We start from the raw sequence: 10,572 nt of genomic DNA on the forward strand, positions 1-10,572 counted from the left end.
TCCAGCCCTGCCGGGAGCATGCAAATCTGTCTTTTTCAAGCTGTGTGGAAGTCAGAGGTGCCAAACACTGGAACAGAGTGATTTCTGCCTGCAGGTAGCTCTCATTGCTGATGGAGTAACTGAACGTCTGCCCAAAACAGTTGTGTCAATCCTTATGGAGCAGCCACAAAGTAAAAAATACACAAATGCAAGAGTACTACTGTCATATAAGCATTATGGAAATGTTTTATTTTTATGCAACACTTTGTTCAGGTTTTAAGCTATAATTTCACCTACTGTAGGTTAGTTTAATATTGTAGTATGAGCAAGATTCTGTTAGGCATGGTTTCAGCAATGGAATATACTAGTGCTGCACTAGTGCTCAAGTACCACTGTGACCATTTGTGTTCATTGAAACCCCTGTTTTCTTCTGGCCTCGTGGGCACAACTTCCACTGGCTAGCTTTGCAAGCTGGGGCATACTTAGCTGGCAGTCTGTGGGGAACATCGTGACTGATGTCGTTAGCAGTGCTGGGATCACGGTTACGTGCAGGAGGCGTCTCTTCTACTGAGACGTCTACCGCATGCACGCCCCTCCTAGAGATCAGATGGAAGTTCACCACTGGGCATTGAACTTCCATCCATTTCTGAATCAGGAGGTGATCAGTGAGTGGTAGTTCAGAACCCCCCCCCCCCCATCCATGCAGATCACACCAGAGGTATCCCCGGCCAGCCTGTCTAGACCTGCATTGCCAAATCTCCAGCTACTCTGCTGATGCCCCCACTCTGTCACAACGGACAAATGCCCCATCTGTAACCCTAAAGGCCCATACACACTGGGTGATTTTGAGCTGAAAAGCAGCTCAGTTTTTATCTGCTTTGAGCTCAAAAGCCGCCCAGTGTGTATGGCCAGCGGGGAGCCCTGATGTGTGCTCCCGCATCATCACCAGTGACTGCAGCTCATCTGCGGGTATTACCAGCAAATGAGCAACGGGGTAAGTGGCTTTCCAAAAAATCCTGTCATGGAAAATCGCTGAACAAGGAGAAAATCGGTGTGTATGCACTGAGCAATTTTTAGCCCAGCAATTTTTCCCATAATCATTGTTCATACACGCTGGGCAAAATCACCTAGTGTGTACAGGGGAGCCCACCCACAGAGAGAATGGTGGGGAGAGAGTGAGAAAGATAGAGGGTAAAGCAATGGGTGACAGTGAGAGGGCAATGGGTGTAGCCAGGGAATAGGCAACAAGAGGAGAAAGTGGGTGATGCCAGGGGTAAGCAGTAGGTGAAGTAGAGGAGAAAGGTGAGAAGCTGTCAGTGCAGGTAGAGATAGTAGGAAATGGAGTGGCAGTGGGTGAGTGGGAGAGGCAAACGGTGATGGTAGAGGAGGACAGACAGAGGGTAATGTGGTTGGTAGAGAGGCTGAGGTGACGGAAAGGAAGATGGTGTATGAGATAGTGGGTGACTGAGGGGGCAGTGGGTGACAGGGCGAAGGAAAGGGTGACACCGAGATAGAGTATAACAGGGAGATAGTGGGTAAACATTGAAGCAGTGTGTGATGTTGGTGCCAGAGAGAGAAAGTGTGACAAGAAGAGTAATGGTGACAGGGAGATAGAGGATGACAAGGAGAGGGTAAGAGTGACACGCAGAGGGTAATGGTGAAACGGCTATAGTGGGTGACAAGGAGAGAGTAAGGGTGACACAGAGAGGTAAAGGGTGACAGGAAGATAGCGGTTGACACAGATGGAAAGGGAGAAATGGAGAGGGAAAGGGTGACAGATAGTGGGTGACAAGGAAAGGGTAAGGGTGACAATGAGGGTTAAGGGTGATAGGAAGATAGTGGGTGACAAGGAGAGGGAAAGGGTGACACGGATATGGTAAAGGTTACAGGGAGAGGTTATGGGTGACCAGGAGAGGGAAAGCGTGACAAGGGTGGCAGGGAGATAGTGGATTACAAGGAGAGGATAAGGGTGACACAGCAATAGTGGGTGACAAGGAGAGGGAAAGGGTGATGCAGAGGGTTAAGGTGCCCATACACCAGTAAGATTTATCATCAGATCTGGCTGGTTGGAACAAAAACATGGTTATGGATGAGTGACAGTTTGTCAGTTTTCCAGCATTTCCAAGCAAATGGTCAACTGTCATTTACTCTCATCCATAACCAGGTTTTTGTTCCAACCAGATAGATCTGCAGATACTGTAAATCTGCGTGTGTATGGCCACCTTAAGGGTGACAGAGATAGTGGGTGACAAAGAGATGGTAAGGGTGACAGGAAGATAGTTGGTGACAAGGAGATGGAAAGGGTGACACAGAGATAGTGGGAGACAAAGAGAGGATAAGGGTAATACTAGGAAGGAAAGGGAGACATGCAGCGGGTAAGGGTGACACAGCGATAGTGGGCGACAAAAAGAGGGTAAGGGTGACATGGCGATAGTGGGTGACAAGATGGTAAGGGTGACACAGAGATAGTGGGTGACAAGAAGAGGGTAAGGGTGACACGGCGATAGTGGGTGACAAGAAGGTAAGGGTGACACGGCAATAGTGGGTGACAAGATGAGGTAAACGGTGATACCGAGAGGGTAAGGGTGACACGGAGATAGTGGGTGATGCAGAGAGGGTAAGGGTGACACGATGAGGGAAAGGGTGACACCGAGAGGGTAAGGGTGACACGATGAGGGAAAGGGAAGCATGGAGATGATTGTTGGCAGAGTATATAGCGGTGCCTGTGGTGTTGTTAGATGACACAATTTTGGAGGCTTAACAGGAATGTAGTTTATTATAGAGAGCACAGATTTAACAGTTAGTCAAGGGTTAACTTGCAGGTATCAGCATATAGCAGGTAATAACAGGCAGGTAGGTGTACACAGGTGTATGGTGCAGGTACTTATCGTATCCTATAGTAGAGCATGAAGACAGTATGAAGGTATCTCTGCCATGGAAGTCTGTACAGTCATGCAGGCTTTGAAGCTGCGGTGACGGTCTGTGAGGGCAACAGCTGGGCTGGCGCTGTTTGCAGGGGGACGCTCCGTCGGCGGTGATTGGCAGCTCAGGACCCGGTGGGGATAGCTGCCGGGGCTCAGTCAGGACACGCTGCGGGTAGTAGCGGTGTCCTGTCAACGTACTTCACAAGTGGAGGCGCGCGGACTTCCCTCAGCACGCGGCGGCCATACACAAACTGACTGGAAGAAGCGCGCTAATAGCTCTGCGCGCGCGGGGACAGAGGGACACGCCTACTCGCATGGACAGCAAGCGCAGAGGGACAAAGAGGCAAAGGGCGCGGCTCCGCTTTTTTTCGGCCGATACCTCCTGCGTCCTGCCTGTGGCTTGCTGCAGTGTTTGGGCTGACTTTCTCCTCATGGAAGGCCGCAACACCGACATGCTCCTCGTGGCCGGGCCGACAAGAGACGAGTCCCCTCGGTAACTAGTGTCAGTCTGACGGCGGAGCTGGTGACACGTGACAGGAGCCGGACAAGCCACGCCCACGCCAGCAGCCCCCCCCCCCCTCCTAATTATTATTATTAATAGTAATAATAACAATGCAGTGTATATGCACTTGTTAATGCTGCTCATTGCCCTATAACACGGTTGAAACAGATTTTCTCTCTCTCTCTCTATATAATATATATATATATATATATATATATATATATATATATATATATATATATATATATATATAATCAAGAGTTATTCCATTAAATTGAAGGGCCCAGCAATATGATTTTAATTATGTAGCATAGTCTATGAGTGTAGTGACCCTTTATAGTTTCTTAACTTTTTCTAATGTATTTGTAATGCGTTTATAATGCGTGCATTAGAGGCTTAATATGTTTATGGAATGTGCTGTAGGAGGAATCAGAGCTAATCTACATGTGAAAAAAAAAACGGAAACAAAAAGACCCCTATGTGTCCAGCTGTACTATAATAACCTGTTGCTTAGCGTGAATGACATGACATTGTTAAAGGTCTGCAAAAGCAAATTGGTACCTGGGAAAGCCATTATGAAGCGCTACTGTGCTACAGTTTTATTTTTAAGCCTCTGCAACCTCAGAATCATTATTTGAATAACTATAATTTATGAGCGCATTTAAATGAAATACCCGTTTCCTTTGATACTAAAGTTATTTACCTAGAACAGCGCTATGCCGTTTAAAATTCATTCACGTTAAATATTTATCGGAAAATACAGACTTTAAACACTAGGAATTAAATGAGTTAGTTATGCTGTGGGGTATAGAAATCCCAGATGATTTAGAATTAAAAACAGAAGCACAGACAGGTAGGTGGGAATAAAACGCTGCAGGCAAATCATGCTAAAAGCAAGATTAATAATCATTATTCTATGAAGGATACCGGCTCTACCTGAGAAACAAGGCTTAAGGCCATTTTGCAAACAAAGTGTTATAAAAGGAAAATATGATTCTATAATACACTATTAATGGATCAGTTATGGGTAGAATTGTTTGCAAAACAAAAAATAAGTTCAACTGAAGTACAGTAGATATATTTATGAAAAAGGTACTAAATGAAGGGCTGACTATTGTACTTAAAGGGCATATCCAATCTTTTAAAACCCATTTGACCTATGTCCGTCCGTCCGTCTGTCCCCCAAGTAGCAATTAAGAGGTAATCATGCAGCCTTAGCTGGGCTCCAGCAGGCCTGTCAACTGGGGGAGGTAGGTAGTCTATGCCTCCGCCCAAAACAAATGTAAAAAAATATTATGCATGACGCTTTGGCAACGGGTTGGGGTAGGGTCAGTGTGATCGGCCCTACCCTTACCATGTGTACTCTGGCAGGAACTGACCTACGCCCTCACTGGGCCCGCGAAATTATCCTCATCTCAATGCCCCCTTAGTACTGTTGAATGTATGACCCATATTCACTTCATGACAACGAATATCGTCAGTGCTTAGTGGTACTGGAGAGGTGGTGGAACTCACTTCCCTTGCCCCCCCCCCTCCCCCATATGTCACAGCCAGGGTGGGTGCTAGGGTGTTTGGCGCCCCCCTGCAAGCTTTACATTTCTGGCCTATGCCACACACCCATGAAAAGAATGCGGGACACATATCACCCCTAATTCAAATTGTGCCCCACAGTGAAAAATAACCCAATACCTAAAGAAAATTAAATGTAACAGTGCGCACAGCAAAAATTTAGGGCATGGCTTTGTGGGACAGGGGGATTATGCACACCAAAAGTCCATTACACATAATGCTACACACCATAATGCCCATTGCACATAATGCCACACACTGTAATGCCCATTATACAATATGCCACACACCATTAATACCCATTACATATTATGCCACATAGGCGTTGCTTACCTACATAATTATTACTATGATTTTCTTGCACGATGCCAGGGGTTACATGCTCTGTGTCAGGGTTTACATGCTCTGTGCCAGGGGTTTAATGCTCTGTGCCAGGGGTTACATGCACAGTGCCAGGAGATACATGCACAGTGCCAGGGGTTACATGCATGGTGCCAGGGGTTTAATGCTCAATGCAATGGTTACTGTACATGCTCAGTGCCAGGGTTAACATGCTCGGGGCCAGTGGCTGGGAATAGACATTTCATACAGCGTCTGTTCAGTGAGACAAAGGTGCTCGGGGTATGGCCAGCAGCTTACACAGCACTGGCCATGCCCCCATAGTGACGGAAAATGACCTACATTGAACATAGGTACCTGGTAAAGCCATTTCAATGTTGAAGTATGGATAATACACTGCTCAGCGCAGATCGCTCAGTGTGTGTGCAGTAATGTGTGATGATCACATATTATGGTCTTATATCACGTAGTATAGTGTGTACAAAAGATGTCCAGGAGCGCAAGAGAAATTGTATACAACATCTTATCAGGTGGCAGGTAAAGCCGGTCGGCATCCCGATGGTCAGTATACCGACTGTTTGACTGCCCGACAGTCGGGATCCCAACCAGTAGGGGCTATTCTCCCTTATGGTCCACGGCCCTCATAGGGGGAGAACAGAACCTGTGGCAAGCACAGCGAGCCACCAAGCCCGCAGCGGTAGTGAGCACAATGAGCCCGCACAGGGCCTTTCCTGTGCTCTCCCCCCTGTCGGAGTACCGATGTCAGTATCCTGGGCTTTGGGATCTCGACTGTCATACCACACCCATCTCTTCCCATATCTTATCATTGTAATGTGTACATAAGATAAGCCTGAAGTATGTGTAGATGGAAATACAGGACTACTGACCTGTCGTTATATACACCAATGTCTCCCCCAGAATGGGTAATTTAGGACAGCCCACCGGCTGTCTATCATGGAGAGACCACCTATTCCTTCACTGGATCACAGGAATCTGCATCTGCGCCCATGGGCTGTACAGCAAAGCGGAAGCCCCCACTTTCTGTCACACACACTGCTTACAGCCATCTGGGAGGGCTCCTGAACATGACAGGCAGCCGGCAATTCTCACTACCGAATGGCTGGCTGCCAATCTCCTCCATCATACTGGAGACCCACAGGATGGCACACCATGCAGATATGTCCCCACAAGATGGCTGCCTCAGCACTGCTCCCCTCAGTGCACAACTGTCAGTGTGGTGCTTCTATTTTTAGACTGCAGTCACATGACCCACTGACTGCATGCACTGCTGTTACTGTCATCTGCCCCACCTTACACACACAGTGCAGACAGATCAGAGATGGGAGAGTCCCTGCTGAAAGCTCTCTATTAGAGTCTTAGGGGGGAAATTACTAAAATGGGAGTTCTATTCATGGGATGTTGCTATGGGCAACCAATCAGATACTATCTATTATCTTCTAAAAGTTGCTAAATAAATAAGTAGATTCTAATTGGTTTCCCATAGCAACATTCCATGTGAAATAGAACTCCCATCTTTCCCCCTTACAATGGAGTCTTAAGGTGCCCATACACTAGTAAGATTTATCTTCAGATCTGGCTGGTTGGAACAAAAACATGGTTATGGATGAGTGACAGTTTGTCAGTTTTCCAGCATTTCCAAGCAAATGGTCAACTGTAATTTGCTCTTATCCATAACCATGTTTTTGTTCCAACCAGACAGATCTGCAGATAAATCTGCGTGTGTATGGCCACCTTTACAGTATTACAATTTATCACCATAGGGAGTACCATACTCATCGGGGGTACCACAAGTGCCACCATACATGGGTTGACTCACCATATCGCTTAAAATACCAGTGCCTATAATGACAGGGGTGCATAGGGTTCCTCTCATTTCTCGGTTTTTGGGGTTTTTCACACCTGATTACAGCCCTGCAATGTCACAAGGTGAACTACAGTATTATCAAAAGACTATGCATGTGTATTCATCGTAGCGCACGTGCGCAAGGCCATGCAGTGAAAGAATACGGGATCTTTTCTGATCACAAGCAGTTCACAAGTTGATTGACAGGAAACTGGTATTTGTTGGTGTCACCCGGCCGTTTTCTGTTAGTGTCAGGAAAAACGCAGGCGTGTCCAAGCATTTTCAGGGAGGGTCTGTGACGCCAGCTCCGGCCCCATTTAGCCTGTTTCTATCGCTAGATTAAATCATTCGATTGAGTGAGTGAGTGGAAAATGGATTTGCAGCTACAGTATACACCCATTGGAGTGATTTTCTCAGGCCAATTGTGGACATACCAGAGTCATAGGCGTGCGTTGCCCATTTTATTAGTGGGTGCACCATCAAAGGGGTGTGTCTAGCACCACCAATTGGGCGTGTCTAGCATTGCCCATTGGGTGTGTCTAACACTGCCAATCATGCATGTTTAGCATCATCTATTGGTACTCGCTAAAATATTAAGGGTGACATTCTATGCTTTGAGATAAATGCGCATGTTTTTTTAGCGCACCACATCGCCGCTATTCGCACTTTTTAAAATCGCACTTTTCAGTCATAATTCGCATATTTAATGTGATGCGCTTTGGAGGCTGAAAAGTGCGAAGAGGTGCAATTTGCGGCGAAGTGTTGCGATTTTAAGTCACAAAAAAGTGCGAGTTCTTCCGCCGGTCATGTGCGAATTTTGGACCAACCGGAGTGCGATTTACAAAACTGTCTCCGCATGACTAAGAACCCCCCAACCTATTGGCCCATCTCTGTCCCCTCCATTATGCATCACACCCCCTATATAAAGGGGCATTGGCGCCATTTCACTCTTTGATAGGAAGTAAGGAGCATGGAGAGGAGCAGTGGCAGTGTGATTAGAGGAAGAGGAGTTGGTGGCAGAGTGAGGAGTGGCAGAGGGAGCAGTGGCAGAGTGAGGAGTGGCAGAGGGAGCAGTGGCAGTGGCAGCAGCCAGCCAAGTGGGAGAGCCAGCAGTGTGACAGGCAGCATGGCCACAGCAAGGCCGGCCCCAGGCCATGCCCTGGGTGTCCAGCCCCAGCAGGAGGAGGTGGAGGATCCGCTGGCATCCCTATCCTACAGCCAAGACCTTGACCATACCCCACACCAGCTGCAGGAGGGCCACATGTCAGAGGTGGAGGAAGATGGTGGTGATTGAGGAGGAAGACACTGGCATGGAGGAGGAGGGGTACATGGCTGGAGTAGAAAATGAGGAGGAGGAGGAGGAGGTGGAAGCTGGCCGCACAAAAAGTGGCCGAAAGGTCCGTTTTTCATATGAGGAAAATGCAGCACTTGTCCGGGCTATCCTGCCAGTGTTTGACCGTTTGCTTGGCAAATCTCACCACAAGACCACTGCACAGCGCAAAAGGGCTATGTGGAAGGACGTCACCCAGGCGGTGAACGCTATCAGTCAGCACAAGCGCCTGGTCCGCAATGTGAAAAAGAGATTTAACGACATCAAACGGCAGTTGACAAGTAAAATGGCCATGGAGTTGGAGGAGGCCACCAAGACTGGAGGAGGAAGCCCCACCACTGTGTGCTACAATTCGTATGAGGTGAAGCTGAAGCGCATCATACCCCCTGAGGTCCTGCCTGGCATGCACGTGGCGGATACTGATAGGCCGCAAACGCCATCCAGAGCTGGTAAGTGTGACCCCATGCAAACTTAAACATACATGCCAATGTTTTATAACTATAATGTTCACTTGTATTGTTATGCTAAGTAAAGTGCTGCTGTGGAACTACATAGCCCAGCAAGGTCATGCACAAGAAATTGCATGCTCCTACTTTCAAATTGCTCATAATGCTGGGCCCTGTAGTTCCACAACTGCTCATATTGTTCAACACTGTAACATTCTTTCTAGCAGCCTAACATGTATGTGGCCAAAAACACAGAGGTGTACTGGTGGTTTAGCTGCCATGACTACATACCACAGATTATCCAATAGTTGTCATGTGGCCACTAATTTAATATTAATTTAACCAAATAATAGTGTTAAAAAAAGGGAAAAAAAATGTGGTGAAGAAATAATGCTGTCGAAATCCAAAGAAAGTATTGTCCATTATAGTCATTTGAATGCATGGGTTTTGTAAATGCTTATCCATTGTAAGGTCCATAATGGCTGCCCATCTTTCCTTGTACAGATTGTCGATCCCGAAGTGCTGCAGCATCCAAGACAAGAAGGCCCGTTGCTGCAGAATCTGCGGAAGCAGGTAAATGAACAAAAAACACCCCATTACACATACAGTACACACACCCATGTCTCATCAACAATATCTCACACTACATTCATCTCCTGCTGCTACATTGCAACGGAAATGAATGTCATCTGAGCTAGGCATGTGACTTATTATTAATGTCAATGTTACATGCTGTATCGGGGTACATGTGTAAGTACATAACACCCCTAGGTATGTGCGTCCAGCATCTCAAGCCCTATGTCAAACAGTATAGACGACAGTGTGGCCTATATATGCATCAGTACTTACCTCTTCATCTGTATCCACAGGTGCTATACAACTAGGGTCCAACCAAACAGATTCTTCAATACTGGTGTTAGACGAAATGGACATCATTCTTGATCCGGTCGAGACCTTTGCGGCAGAGGAAGAAATACAGACCTCGTCACAGAGTGATCTTCCCCCAAGTGGGGTGTCTCCCAACCCACCCCCACCCACCCACACCCCATACAGCAGCTTCTGCTTCCCAAGTAGCTAACTCTTTGGTTAATTTCAAGGACAAACAGTTAGAATTCATGGCCTCCCAAAGCCTCCAAATAGGTAACATCCAGGGGTACACCTTCCTTCAGTTACGCAAAATTGCACGTAGTGTACGGGTAGGTGTAGGCACACATGTGCGCATTTCTAACAGCATTGACACCCGTTTTGCAGAACAAACTGCTGCTGTAAGGGAACAGAATAGCCATATTGGCAGCCTTGCGCAAAGTATAGCTGCACTAAGCCAATCATGCACAGCGCAGACTAATGCCTTACTAGCTATGCAGGCCCAAATACAGCAGCTGAAAGCCAATGTGGGAGGTGGCGCAGCATCAACCCTCAGCAGTGTATCCAGCACCCCAATAAGTGGCTCCCCCACTTCCCCACCCCGTCGGAGTGTTAGGACCCGTGGTGGCCTTGGTGCAGGGTCTAGAAGTGGTGTAGGGGTGCCTGATGCTGGCAGAAGGTAGCTCATATATATGTTTGTTAATTTTGTCTAATCCCAAACATCTTGTAACATGCCCCCACAGTTGTTATGTTTC

The sequence above is a fragment of the Crinia signifera genome, chromosome 2 (assembly GCF_055691185.1).
Source record: "Crinia signifera chromosome 2, ASM5569118v1, whole genome shotgun sequence".
In the NCBI taxonomy this organism is placed as follows: domain Eukaryota; kingdom Metazoa; phylum Chordata; class Amphibia; order Anura; family Myobatrachidae; genus Crinia; species Crinia signifera.